We start from the raw sequence: 15,000 nt of genomic DNA on the forward strand, positions 1-15,000 counted from the left end.
TGGAATTTCCCTTGTCTTTGAAACCAATCAGGGAGAAAATGGTTCTTTTGTTCTTTAAATTTGTCATGGGTTGTGATTACAGCTGTATTTAAAAACAAGTTTGTTGTGGTTTGTTTATCTTAGTGACCAAATTATGCGATTCATTTTAAAATCAATTATAACTAAACATTTTTAAAAAGCTACAAAAGAAAAAAGAAAAAAAACAATTACCAAAAAAACAAGAGAAAAAAGAACAACAACAACAACAAATTCACAAATGAAAAAAAAAAAAAAAGAAACATGAGAACCCCCCCCCCTCCCCACCTAAAAAACCCCATCATAATATAGATAGTTCGAAGATGACGTCATTCAGGTCTTTGTTATTTTTTTTTTTTTGCCATCCGCGTTTATGAGTAATGATCACTGAACTGTATTAACCTGACTATAAACCTTCATGGATACACACAGTTTTGTGTGTTGGTCCGTTATACTTCCGGATGGCAATGTTATGAGCTTCTTAGCTAAGCGCATACTATCTATAGGTAATCAAAGGTTTATTTTTCAGAGTAAGGCGGTTACAAAATGTGACACAAAGAACATTTCGGGCAAACGAGGTTTTTTTTCCCAGCTAACACCAAAAGCCATCAATATTCAATATATTATTATTTCAACAAAATCGTTAACCGCAAATGACCCAATGGTAAAAGGAAAATGCGTATTATAAAATTTGCTTATAGTCTAGAGTCTAGATTCTTTTAATATTTATTTATTTATTTCAAGTAGTCTACGCAAAGAAAGAATGAAAGGGATAGGAGCAGTGAGGGGAGGGGATTGGAGGAAGGAAGAACGGGGTGGGGGGGGGGGGCAGCAGTGCAACTTTTAAAATGGAACTTTCGAGAGAGAGAGAGAGAGAGAGAGAGAGAGAGAGAGATAATATATATATAGAGAGAGAAGGAGAGAGAGAGAGAGAGAGGGAGAGAGAGAGTGAAAGAGATAGGAAGAGAGAGATGAAGAGAGAGAGAGGAATATATACAGAGAGAGAGAGAGAGCGGGAGAGAGAGTGAAAGAGAGAGGAAGAGAGAGAGAGGAAGAGAGAGAGAGAGGGAGAGATGGAGAGGGAGAGAGAGAGGGAGAGAGGAAGAGAGAGAGAGGGAGAGAGAGAGAGGAAGAGAGTGAGAGTGAAAGAGAGAGGAAGAGAGAGAGGACGAGAGAGAGAGGAAGATAGAGAGAGAGAGAGAGGGAGAGAGAGTGAAAGAGAGAGGAAGAGAGAGAGAGGAAGAGAGAGAGAGGGAGAGGGGAGAGGGAGAGAGAGAGAGAGAGAGAGAGAGAGGGAGAGAGGGAGGGAGAGAGAGAGAGGGGAAATTGACAATGAATAATGACGACGACGAAGAAGAAGAAGAAGGAGAAGAAAAAGTAGTAGTAGTAGTAGTAGTAGTAGTAGTAGTAGTAGTAGTAGTAGTAGTAGTAGTAGTAGTAGTAGTAGTAGTAGTAGTAGTAGTAGTAGTAGTAGTAGTAGTAGTAGTAGTAGTAGTAATAGTAGAGTAGTAGTAGTAGTAGTAGTAGTAGTAGTAGTAGTAGTAGTAGTAGTAGTAGTAGTAGTAGTAGTAGAAGTAGTGGTAGTAGTAGTAGAAGTAGTAGCAGTAGTAGTAGTAATAGTAGTAGTAGTAGTAGTAGTAGTAGTAGTAGTAGTAGTAGTAGTATTAGTATAGTAGTAGTAGTAGTAGTAGTAGTAGTAGTAGTAGTAGTAGTAGTAGTAGTAGTATAGTAGTAGTAGTAGTAGTAGTAGTAGTAATAGTAGAAGTAGTAGTAGTAGTAGTAGTAGTAGTAGTAGTAGTAGTAGTAGTAGTAGTAGTAGTAGTAGTAATAGTAGAAGTAGTAGTAGTAGTATTAGTAGTAGTAATAGTGGTAGTAGTAGTAGAAGTAGTAGCAGTAGTAGTAGTAGTAGTAGTAGTAGTAGTAGTAGTAGTAGTAGTAGTAATAGTAGTAGTTGTAGTAGTAGTAGTAGTAGTAGTAGTAGTAGTAGTAGTAGTAGTAGTAGTAGTAGTAGTAGTAGTAGTAGTAGTTAGTAGTAGTAGTAGTAGTAGTAGTAGTAGTAGTAGTAGTAGTAGTAGTAGTAGTAGTAGTAGTAGTAGTAGTGGTAGTAGTAGTAGTAGTAGTAGTAGTAGTAGTAGTAGTAGTAGTAATAGTATTAGTATTATTATTATTATTATTATAGTAGTAGTTAGTAGTAGTAGTAGTAGTAGTAGTAGTAGTATAGTAGTAGTAGTAGTAGTATGTAGTAGTAGTAGTAGTAGTAGTAGTAGTAGTAGTAATAGTATTAGTATTAGTAGTAGTAGCAGCAGTTATAGTAGTTGTCACAGTAAAGGTTGTTCACAATTATCTTATTAAATTTTATTTTATTAAGAACTGAATTCATCTCACTCCAGTTATATATCGGTAGGCTTAGATAAACTTTACCTTCTAATATTAGATCGTCTTTCCTTTTATAGCCTTCCCTCGAATTAATTTCTAATTAGTGAATACTTTTCGTTCTACATTCTGTCACGTAGCCACTTATTATAAAAGCTGATAGGTCTAACATTTGACACTCACTTTCTCTCCACAATCTATGCCGGACGGCCAGTCGCTCTATTCCTATATATATATTGTAAGATTTTTATCTTTTGGGACTTTGTAGATATTATATCTACACCATTAAGACGCCGGAGCTTTTAACTTAGATTGTATAATCTTCAAGGATCAAACCCAAGCCCGCTGTACTACACTATAACCTCTTACCAATTGCCTGGAAGTGGAATTTTACGAGTCCAATCCTGTTATCAGAGGAATAGATCATCCAAGCCCATCAACTGCCTGGAAACGTAAACTTACGAACCTGAGATATTATCATAAGTTACGTAAAATATTCATATCTCTATTTGTAACTGCCACGATTACTGTTTATCTCTTTTAATTAAATTTCATCATTATTTTTATTTCATTGTAAACAAATCGTTAATTGTTTTTCATTTATAGTAACTAGTAAATTCTGGGGCCTCATTCTACATATATCTTTATGCATAGTCGAGTAGCTCTTTACTCACTTGAGACTATGACATTTTGGAGGAGACACATATAAAGAATTGAATTTATTTAGTTACTTATATCTATTTCATCTAACTTTAAAGTTTAAATTGTAAAACTCTTAATTGCCCCACTTGATCATATTTTAATTGAACTCCCTATTTACAGGATTAATTTTTTTTTTCTTTTTCATTTCTTCATTTAAATGGAATAGCAATTTATCCATTCATTCTTTCATTCAAATTGAATAGCATTTTATTGATTCATTCCTTCATTCATCTATTCATTTATAAATTATTCATTCATTCATTGCTCATTCATTATTCATTCATTCATTCATTCATTCATTCATTCATCCATTCATTCGTTTATTCACTCATTTATCCAATCATTCATACATTTATTCCTCCCTTCATTCTTTCATTCATACATTATCCATTCATTCATTCATCTATTCACTCAGTTTTTCATTCATTCATTCATTCATTCCTTGTCCACTTTGTTATTATATCACTCATTTCATTTTGTTGTTTGCCTCATTCATGAATTGTTTTCAATATGTTTACTTTCCATAACGATTCATTCACCTGTCATCCAATCACTCAGTGTTGTGAACACATTTTGTAACTATTGTAAATCTTACGATATTTTATTGTTTTGTATTTCAGACATCACTGTTAAACACTCTTCAATGCCTAATTACAATTGTTGAACAACCATTGAACAAGAGAGAGGTCCCAGCCACGAACTGAGTTGGTAAATATATCCTTCATTATTCTCTTTTACATGAGTTGGGCATCACATAGTAACTATAGACATCGTGATTTGTTTTGCATAGTGATTTGTTTTAAATGCATTTTTGGCATATTACTGTTACCGAAAACCACTTATATATTATGTTCTGAAAAGTGAGTCTTTAAAAACTAAATAATAATAAAAGGAGTCTACTAGCCGTCGTGTTATATTTAGTGATAGATAACTTGGGATTATTTTGGCATCCTATTATTGTTATCATACTCTAGTATATTAGCGTCATTGCGAATAATTGTACACAAACTAACGACGAGTCACACACATTGGTGATACATTTTTCGTAGTAACATAGTTTAGAGTACACGCGATTGACACATTGTTATTGATACAAGTCATAATAACTCCGCATTGTATTGACACATTGCTTTATAAGATATAACGATAAAAGGCATCAAATTCAACATACATAATAAGTTGAAATAAGAGAGAGAGAGATTTCTAAAAATAGAACAGTTCATTCCAGTAAGTGTAAATAAATAAAACAGTCAGTAACAGTATCCTGTCAATATAATATATATAAAATATCGTAACTAATTTATTGCAACATGGAAGCATATAAAAGATACTTAAGTCTCGCAAAGGACTTAGAAATACCCCAGGAAAGAATATTTTCATGGTGCGAAGAGAAAGTAAAAGAAGAAAAAGAACATGAAGAAAGAATTCGTAGAGAAGAAAATGAAGAAAGAATTCGTAAAGAAGAAAAAGAACACGAAGAAAGAATTCGTAGAGAAGAAAATGAAGAAAGAATTCGTAGAGAAGAAAAAGAACACGAAGAAAGAATTCGTAGAGAAGAAAAAGAACACGAAGAAAGAATACGTAGAGAAGAACGAGAAGAAAGAGTCCAAGAAAGGGAACTAAAAAGACAAATAGCTTTAGCAGAAGAAGAAACCAAAAGGATCCAAATGATGCTGGAAATTGAAAAAACAAAAGCCGGTCATGAAAGAAAACATAATAATAGTGATGAATTTTTCGTGAAACTTCCACGCATGCCAACATACGATGAACGCTCAGACTGTTTAGAATCCTTCTTACACCGATTCGAAGTTCAGGCTAAAGGTTATCGTTGGCCAGAAAGCAAATGGGCCACAGCCTTGATTAACTGCTTATCTGGAGAACCGCTAAAAGTTTTCTATACCTTAACAACTGAAGATGCAGATGATTATGGTAAAATTAAAGACGCTCTACTAAAAAGATTTAGATTAACAGAAGATGGTTACCAGGAAAGGTTTCACACTGCAAAACCGGAAAGTGGAGAAGACTTTAATACATTCGTGAACCGAATTACTCAATTTCTAAATCGGTGGCTTGAGTTGGCAAACGTAAAACAAGACGACTTTGCAGGCCTTTACTATCTCACGCTGAAGAATCGAATCTATCAAGCTTGCAACCCAGATTTAGTCGCATTCATTAAAGAGAGAAAGCCAGAAAACTTGGACAAATTAAAAATCTACGCAGAAAACTTTAACAGCGCACATCCATTGACACCCCTTAGCAGAACATTGAAGGAACCATACTACGCTGCTGCTGCTCAGAGTCCAGGTACACCTAAAGTTCAATACTCAAATAGAACGAGCCGATCAATCACTCGGAACACGCAAGTGAAACAGGATGACCATAGTAACAAACCATGGAACAAACAATTCAATAGAGACCATAGCCGACCCTATCAAAACAAAACAAGAAATAGCACTGACAATAATACTGAGTATAAGAAAACCAACAAACATATAATTAAATGTCAATATTGTGGAATGAAAGGCCACACAGCAGACAAATGTTACAAAATCGTGGGATATCCAAAAGAAACTGCAAATGCATCACTCCAAACAGGTGTAAACAATCAGACACGAGTAATGTCAGGAGAAAATATAAATGTGTATTGCGTGAAAGGTATGTCACTTTTAACACAAACTCACAAATCAGGATCGCTATTTTTTTGTGAAGGCAAAGCTAATGGAACTGATTGCAAAATATTGAGAGACACAGGATGCAGTACAGTAGGAATAAAAGCATCTTTGATCAATGACGAAGACAAAACTGGAAAAACGGTACAATGCATCACATTCAGTGGCACAGTCGAAACCTTTGAAACAGCTAATGTGTACATAGAAACCCCATACTATACAGGAATAGTGGAATGCTGTATACTTCCCAACCCCGTCGCTGATGTTATTGTTGGCAATATAAAAGGTCTTAAAGACAACCCAACAGATGTAAAAGAATGGTCATTAACCCAAGAAACAGCTTGTCTAGCAGAAACAAGAAAGATGACTAAGACAACAGAGAAGCCAATGACTATTTCTCTTGAACCACAACAATTTGACAGGAACACGTTCATAGAAGAACAGAAAAAGGACCCGACTTTAACTTCATATTTCAATATCGCAAACAAAGGGACGAAATCAAAAGTTGAATACATCATTGAAAAAGATATTCTGTTCAGGTTACATAGGAAAAGAAACAAAATAGCTAAACAACTGGTCACGCCGAGTATTTACAGAAACAAAATCCTTGGAATAGCGCACGATTCAATAACTTCTGGACATCTTGGGAGATCTTCCACATTGAAGAGAATATCCGAGAATTTCACATGGCCTGGAATTACTAAAGACGTCCGAGAATATGTGAAATCGTGTGACACATGCCAAAGAAGAGTCGCAAAAGGCAGAATACCGAGATTGCCATTAGAGACAACCCCAGTTATTGAAAAAGTTTTTCAAAAAGTTGCAATTGACATTATAGGCCCTTTAACAAAATCAGATAGAAACCATACACACATACTAATACTAGTCGATTACGCAACCAGGTGGCCAGAAGCGATAGCATTGAAATCAACTACATCGGATCACATAGCTGAAGCATTGATGACAATTTTTACTAGAATAGGCATACCAAATGAGATACTGTCGGACAATGGACCCCAATTTACATCACATATGATGCATGAAACCATGAAACTCATGGGAATCCAACACTCATTCACAACTCCCTACCACCCCCAAGCAAATGGTCTTTGTGAAAGATTTAATGGCACTCTAAAGAATATGTTAAGAAAAGTGTCAGCAGAAAAACCAGATGATTGGGACAGATACTTACCAGCAATCCTATTTGCATATAGAGAAATACCCCAAGAATCTACAGGCTACTCCCCATTTGAGTTGATGTATGGACGATCACCTCGCGGCCCGATCAATATAGTAGCCGACATTTGTAAAGGGAATGAGGAGGACAATAACGAAATTATGTTTGCTTACGAATATGTAAGAAACCTTAAAGACAGAATAGAGGACACATGTAAGCTAGCACAGGAATCCGTCACTAAAAAAGCAGAGAAATACAAGGAATACTCCGATAGAAAAAGCAAATCAAGAAAATTTGAGATTGGTGACAAAGTACTAATACTCTTACCCGATGACTCGAGTAAACTTTTAGCTACATGGAAAGGACCATTCAAAATAACAGCAGTAAAATCTAATGTTAATTACGAGATTAAAATTAACAACACAACAAAGACATTCCATGCAAATATGCTAAAAAAATATTTTGATAGAGACACAGTGTCGCAACCTATGTTTACTAATATCGAAGCTTCAAATGCAGGATCAATCATACCGTTGGTCATGGGACACAGACACCCGAGACAGAAAAACAAACAAAAATCGCACAATTGCAACCACCTAAGACAAAAAAAGAAGTACGCAAAGTACTTGGGCTCCTAAATTTTTACAGGAAATACATTTACAACTTCGCGCACATCGCGACACCGCTAACAAATCTGACAAAGAATGGGTCACCGAACAAAATTGTTTGGACAGAAGCGTGTCAGAATAGCTTTAACCAATTAAAGGCATTACTCTGTTCAGAACCAATTCTTAAATTACCCGACATGTCAAAAGAATTTGTTGTAAGAACTGACGCGTCTGATAAGGGCATCGCAGGTGTACTATTACAGGAGCATGAGGGAACTCTAATGCCTTGCTTATATGCAAGCAGAAAATTATTGGACAGAGAATCACGATACTCTGTAATAGAGCGTGAAGGACTGGCCATCGTCTTTGCTTTAAAGACATTCAGCAGATATCTACTGCTAAAAGAGTTTGTGGTCGAAACGGACCATAAACCACTCACGTACATAAGAAATAACAAAATGAATAATAGTAGAGTACTAAGGTGGAGTCTATTTTTGCAAAATTACACTTTCAGTATCTCTCACATACCAGGTTGTGAAAATATTCACGCCGACCTACTTTCTCGATTAGTGTAATGACGTGAGAAGGGTATAACTTAACCTCCCATGCATACTGTTAGTTACCTCGCAAATTATGCCAAATCAGAACGCACAAATTCGATAATTTTATTTGTAAACATGATGACCCAACTTAATGTAACATTGAGTATTGTTTGGATATATATACCATACCCATTCATGATTTGGGAAATCTTCTCTTTATCTATTATTGTTATGAATTTTCACTCATTTATGATTAATAATTGAAATGTCAATATTCCATTTACATTTTCATTCATTTCATTCAGTAAATTACCTTCATATCATCGACTTAAATCATGCTTCATTGCCATCACTATTGTTTATCACAATGATTTGTAATCACATTGCCATCATGTTGTTCATCACAATGATTTGTAATCACAATCTTTCATTGTTATTGTCACCCATTCATATATCTACGTTAATATAAACATTTCCATGTCTAGTTAATAAATAATTTAATTGTAGCACAAATCATAACAATGGATTAATGCTAGAGTATCATGATAGTAAATTTACTTCCGTTTGTAAAATCTATCTGTCCCATAATGGTTAAAGAGTATATTTTAAACGTGGGTGGGGGGTGTCACAGTAAAGGTTGTTCACAATTATCTTATTAAATTTTATTTTATTAAGAACTGAATTCATCTCACTCCAGTTATATATCGGTAGGCTTAGATAAACTTTACCTTCTAATATTAGATCGTCTTTCCTTTTATAGCCTTCCCTCGAATTAATTTCTAATTAGTGAATACTTTTCGTTCTACATTCTGTCACGTAGCCACTTATTATAAAAGCTGATAGGTCTAACATTTGACACTCACTTTCTCTCCACAATCTATGCCGGACGGCCAGTCGCTCTATTCCTATATATATATTGTAAGATTTTTATCTTTTGGGACTTTGTAGATATTATATCTACACCATTAAGACGCCGGAGCTTTTAACTTTGATTGTATAATCTTCAAGGATCAAACCCAAGCCCGCTGTACTACACTATAACCTCTTACCAATTGCCTGGAAGTGGAATTTTACGAGTCCAATCCTGTTATCAGAGGAATAGATCATCCAAGCCCATCAACTGCCTGGAAACGTAAACTTACGAACCTGAGATATTATCATAAGTTACGTAAAATATTCATATCTCTATTTGTAACTGCCACGATCACTGTTTATCTCTTTTAATTAAATTTCATCATTATTTTTATTTCATTGTAAACAAATCGTTAATTGTTTTTCATTTATAGTAACTAGTAAATTCTGGGGCCTCATTCTACATATATCTTTATGCATAGTCGAGTAGCTCTTTACTCACTTGAGACTATGACAGTAGTAGTAGTTGTAGTAGTAATAGTATTAGTAGTAGTAGTAGTAGTAGTAGTAGTAGTAGTAGTAGTAGTAGTAGTAATAGTATTAGTAGTAGTAGTAGCAATTATAGTAGTAGTAGTAGTAAAATGCAGTAGGCTATATTCAATGGTAACCAAATAGCACATACTGTGTTCTCTAAACAAACGACTGTGTTATAAATTTAGCGTGTCTCTTTATTTGATTTATTTATTTTAAGTATGCAAAGAAAGGAATAAAATGGGATAGGAGCAGTGAGGGGGGAGGGGGGGGGGGGGGGAGTAGGAGGGGCGGCAGCTGTGCAACTTTTAAAATGGAACTTTCTCGTGTACCCAATCTTTTTCCTTTTACATTCTTTTCTTTACTTTTTTTTATCCCTTTTACAATGAGTGAACCATGACTTCAAACGCTGATCGTGTATTTGATTTCAAAGAGACATAAATCACTTTGATTCAATTTGCTTTCATTGATCTATTGACAACTCGTCAATGGCTGCTTGATCAATACATCGATTTCAATACTATACGACAACAACGATCATATCGATAAACATTAGTAATAAAAAGAATATCAATATTGTACCGATATAATAAGGTAATGTGCCTTCTATGGTGAGGATAGTAATGGAACAAATCGATTAATGTGGTGTGTCGTATAGGAACGATAATAAGACGATAAAGACGATTTCGATAATGATTAAGATTATGATAACAAGAGAGAAAGAAAGAAAGAGAGAGAGAGAGAGAGAGATAGAGAGGGAGAGATAGAGAGGGAGAGATAGAGAGAGATAGATAGATTGAGAGAGATAGATAGATTGAGAGAGATAGATAGATAGAGAGAGAGAGAGAGAGAGAGAGAGAGAGAGAGAGAGAGAGAGAGAGAGAAAGAGGAAAGGAAAGTGACGACGACGACGACGAAGAAGAAGAAGTGGTGGTGGTAGTAGTAGTAGTAGTAGTAGTAGTTGTTGTTGTAGTAGTAGTAGTAGTAGTAGTAGTTGTTGTTGTTTTAGTAGTAGTAGTTGTAGTAGTAGTAGTAGCAGTTTAACCATAAGAGGAGGGGGAGTAGGAGGAGGAGGAGGAGGAGGAGGAGGAGGAGAACGATGAAGAGGAGGAGGAGGAGGAGGAGGAGAACGATGAAGAGGAGGAGGAGGAGGAGGAGGAGAACGATGAAGAGGAGGAGGAGGAGGAGGCGGAGGAGGAGGAAAAAAGGAAGAGGAGAAGAAAGAAGCCTATTTTTAGATTTTTCTTCCATGCTAAAAAAGTTATATATTATAACCTTGATTTTTTATGGGCAATAAAACAGTTGATGCGAAAAACTTGTTGGTTTCCTACAAAGATACACAATCTAATTATATTATATTATCAAATGCTAGTCAAGTCAATTGAAGTTTTTGGTCATAGACCTTCGTCAATAACAAATTAGTTACGGCTCATAGTCTCTTCACCATTCAACTTTTAACAACTTGTCTGTCGTACTCTGGAAAAACACGTATTTAAAAATTTGGCCAGAAAACTCGTCCTTCTAATATCGACCCATTAAAATGACCCTCGTCTTGGCAAAAACTCGGAAACCTGGGAATTCACGAAGTCTTCTTTCAAGTCCAAGGTTTGAGAGTTTTTGCCAAAATGGGGACCATTTAAATCAATCGATATTTGAAGGACGAGTTTTCTGGCCAAATTAATTTCCAGTTAGTCCCCATTGCACACAACATCATTACCATTCTTTGACAATAATGTAGGCCAGGACTGAAATATGATATGATCATTATTTTGTTTGGGATTTCAATCTCAAAGCTTGTTTCTACTCAGAGATTTCTTCAAATATAGATAGAATGCGCTTGGCCAAGGAGTTCACAACATTGCCATCCGGAAGTATAACGGACCAACACACAAACTCTGTGTAACCATGAACTTTTATAGTCTGGTTAATACAGTTTAGTGAGAACAACTCACAAACGTGGATGGCAAAAACAATAACAAAGGCCTGAGTGACGTCATCTGCATACTATCTATACATTTGTATCATTATTTATAATCGATATTTTGGTGGGCTGTGGTTTGAGTGCTGAATATTAGAGTTATATTCACACAATTGATGCTATGCGTTAAGGTAATATATATATATATATATATATATATATATATATATATATATATATATTATATATATATATTGAATCGTGTTTGATACAAATATGGTACGAAAAGTGCTCGACATGCAGTAATGGAGCGAATTTCTGTCTCAAACATTGTGGTAAATATTTTAAATAATAATAATAATAATAATAATAATAATAATATATATATATATATATACGTTATTGCTGTAGATGTGTTCCGTTCCTGCAGTTCTTAAGAGACGCATCAAGTACCGAAACGGCCATATTGGATATGTATTATATATATATATATATATATATATATATATATATATATATATATATATATATATTATATATATATATATATATATTAGAATGCAAATTGTCAATCACATTTTTTTGTGGCCGAGACTATTCGTTTCTGTGTCTTATATATATATATATATATATATATATATATATATATATATATATATAATACTACTTCCCCTTCCTACTTAATACCGTTTTGGACGGTAAGTCACAATAATTCATTACCACATAATACCCTATTGATTCGATGGGTCACATATTCAAGGCATGTAGAAGGATGTTTAAACGATTTGGAAGGGGAAAATCCAACCCCCTATAAAATTTCGTATTTTATGCTCATTTTTATTGATGTCGCAAGAGAATGAAATTCGGCTCATATTTCTTCTTTCATTATAGGGCGAACGTCAAATTTCGCGTTAATGTTTTTCGTTAGACTTGAATTTCACTTAAAAATATACAGTAAATAGCATTGACACTCAATGTTACGATCTTATGGAATTAAATTGCTGGTTTATCGCATGTGAAGGTCTTGAGAACATATTTTGTCTTTTGTTTAAAGGTGGGGAGTATCATAAGTAAAATGTCATTTATTGTGGTGTAGGTCGAGGCGACCTGTTGTGTGATTTCGTTTGATGATACTGAGAACATAATGGAGGGGTGAGGGGGTGGGGGGTGGGGGTGGGGGGGGGGGAAGGAAGAAGAAGAAGAAGTACTATTATTATTATCATTACTATTATTATTATTATTATTATTATTATTATTATTATTACGATTAGTAGTAGTAGTAGTAGTAGTAGTAGTAGTAGTAGTAGTACTAGTAGTAGTAGTAGTAGTAGTAGGAGTACTTCTACTACTACTACTACTACTACTACTACTACTTCTACGCCTGTTGAGCGATATTACAATTTTTCGGATAGAGACAACGCTGTTAACGGCCAGGTACTCATTTTACACATGGGTACGGTGAGAGAAAGTGAGTAAAGAACCTTTTCTAAAGGCTCAATTATGCGCCGACTGAGGCTCGAACCCTGGACCTTCCGATCCGAAAGCGAGTGTCATACCACAAGACTACATAACCTTGAGCTATTCACACAATAAATGAAGAGTGCTATTCCAAAAATCCCTAACTCCGTTTTTCCCATTTCGAGATATTGAGGATTATTTCCCCTAAAATTTCCCATTCGGTCTATCATTTTTATCATGTTTAAACTTCAAATTCACGTAAATCTAGGGTAAATCTTGTACCAGTTGATGCTTAATATAAGTAACATTTACGTTTCAATTTATTTCATGGATTTACAACCTCAAAAAGTAGAAAAAATCGATTTAACGAGTTTTGGAAAACTAGCCTTCAAATATTTAATGATGTCCTGGATTGGTCATCTCTCCTGGCCTAATTATGTCCGTTATCTTCATATCTTATACATGCTTGACCCCATCTCCTTGATCTCTGGTGACCTCGGAAGCAAGTCCAATCAATATCACCATGCCACGGGAATCATTGTGATGAGGGATTAATTCGAGGAAGTAGGACACCCATATTGGGATCCAGTACACGCGAACTCAACAGATAGTATGGACTTTGTTCAGGACTTTGTTATTCTTTTTTGCCATCTGCGTTTATGAGTAATTCTCACTAAACTGTATTAACCAGAATATAGGCGTTCAAGGTTACACACAGTTTTGTGTGTTGGTCCGTTATACTTCCGGATGGCAATGTTGTGAGCTTCTTAGCCAAACACATACTATTTATAGACACTTAGATAACCACGCCTCTGTATTAACCAGGCTATTAACGTTAAAGGTTACATATAGTGTTGTGTGTTGGTCCGTTATACTTCCGGACGGTTATGTTGTGAGCAGCTTAGCCAAGCGCATACTATCTACTGACAGGTTACGTCAGAAATAGGAAGATCTGCTGCCCTGATCAAGGTCAAGATGACATAAGCCATCGATATTATCGGATGATTGGTGACGTCACTCATCCCTTTTTCCTTCTTTGTCCCCCCCCCCCGCCCCCCCATTTCCAGCTCTTTTTTTTTAATCTGTCGCTTTCTTTGTATATATATATATACATATATATATATATATATATATATATATATATATATATATATATATATATATTATATTACAGTTTTTTTCGGACAAAGACAACGCTGTTAACATCCAGGTACTCATTTTACACATGAGTACCGTGAACGAATGTGAGTAAAGAGCCTTCTCAAAGGACTCAACTAAGCCCCGAGCAAGGCTCGAACCCAGGTGCTTACGATCCGAAAGCGAGTGTCATGCCTCAAGAGCACATAGCCGCACAAAAATATAAAGAAGGATAGACAGAGAGCTATTCATCTGTTTGACATCTTGACAGACAGAGAAATTAAATAGATACAACCGTATCCATCTCATAATACAGTGTACTATCAGCATCGTGAACTATCAGTTATAAACACAACATTGTCGTACTCTGTAAAAACTCACTCTCTCTCTCTCTCTCTCACACACACACACACACACACACACACACACACACACAGATACACTTACAGAGAGAGAGAGAGAGAGAGAGATTGAGAGAGAGAGAAAGAGATCGAGAGAGAGTGAGAGAGAGACATCGAGAGAGAAAGAGAGAGAGAGATCCAGAGAGAGAGAGAGAGTGAGAGAGAGAGATCGAGATAGATAGAGAGAAAGAGAGAGAAACAAGACAGATAGTTATTCATCTGTTTGGCATCTTGACAGACAGAGAAATTAAATAGATCCAACCTTATCTATCCCATAATCCAATGCGATAATGGCATCGTGAACTATCAGTTAAAAACACAACATTGCCGTACTCGGGAAAAACTCACTCTCACACACACACTTACACACACAAACACACACACACACAGGGAGAGAGAGAGAGAGAGAGAGAGAGAGAGAGAGAGAGAGAGATCGAGAGAGAAAGAGAAAGAGATCGAGAGAGAGAGAGAAAGAGATCGAGAGAGAGTGAGAGAGAGAGAGAGACATCGAGAGAGAAAGAGAGAGAGAGATCGAGAGAGAGAGAGAGATCGAGATAGATAGAGAGAAAGAGAGAAACAAGACAGATGGTTATTCATCTGTTTGGCATCTTGACAGA

The 15,000-nt window shown here is 35.5% G+C and overlaps 1 protein-coding gene across 1 annotated transcript in view; it reads right to left on the reverse strand.

Moving 5' to 3' along the window:
- The window catches only part of LOC144978793 (uncharacterized), a 24,202-nt gene that overhangs the window by 6,376 nt on the left and 2,826 nt on the right, over nucleotides 1-15,000 (reverse strand). The window lies entirely within an intron of this gene.

This window comes from Berghia stephanieae, chromosome 8, assembly GCF_034508935.2.
Source record: "Berghia stephanieae isolate SIO BIC M18660-M18661 chromosome 8, UCSD_Bste_1.3, whole genome shotgun sequence".
Classification (NCBI taxonomy): domain Eukaryota; kingdom Metazoa; phylum Mollusca; class Gastropoda; order Nudibranchia; family Aeolidiidae; genus Berghia; species Berghia stephanieae.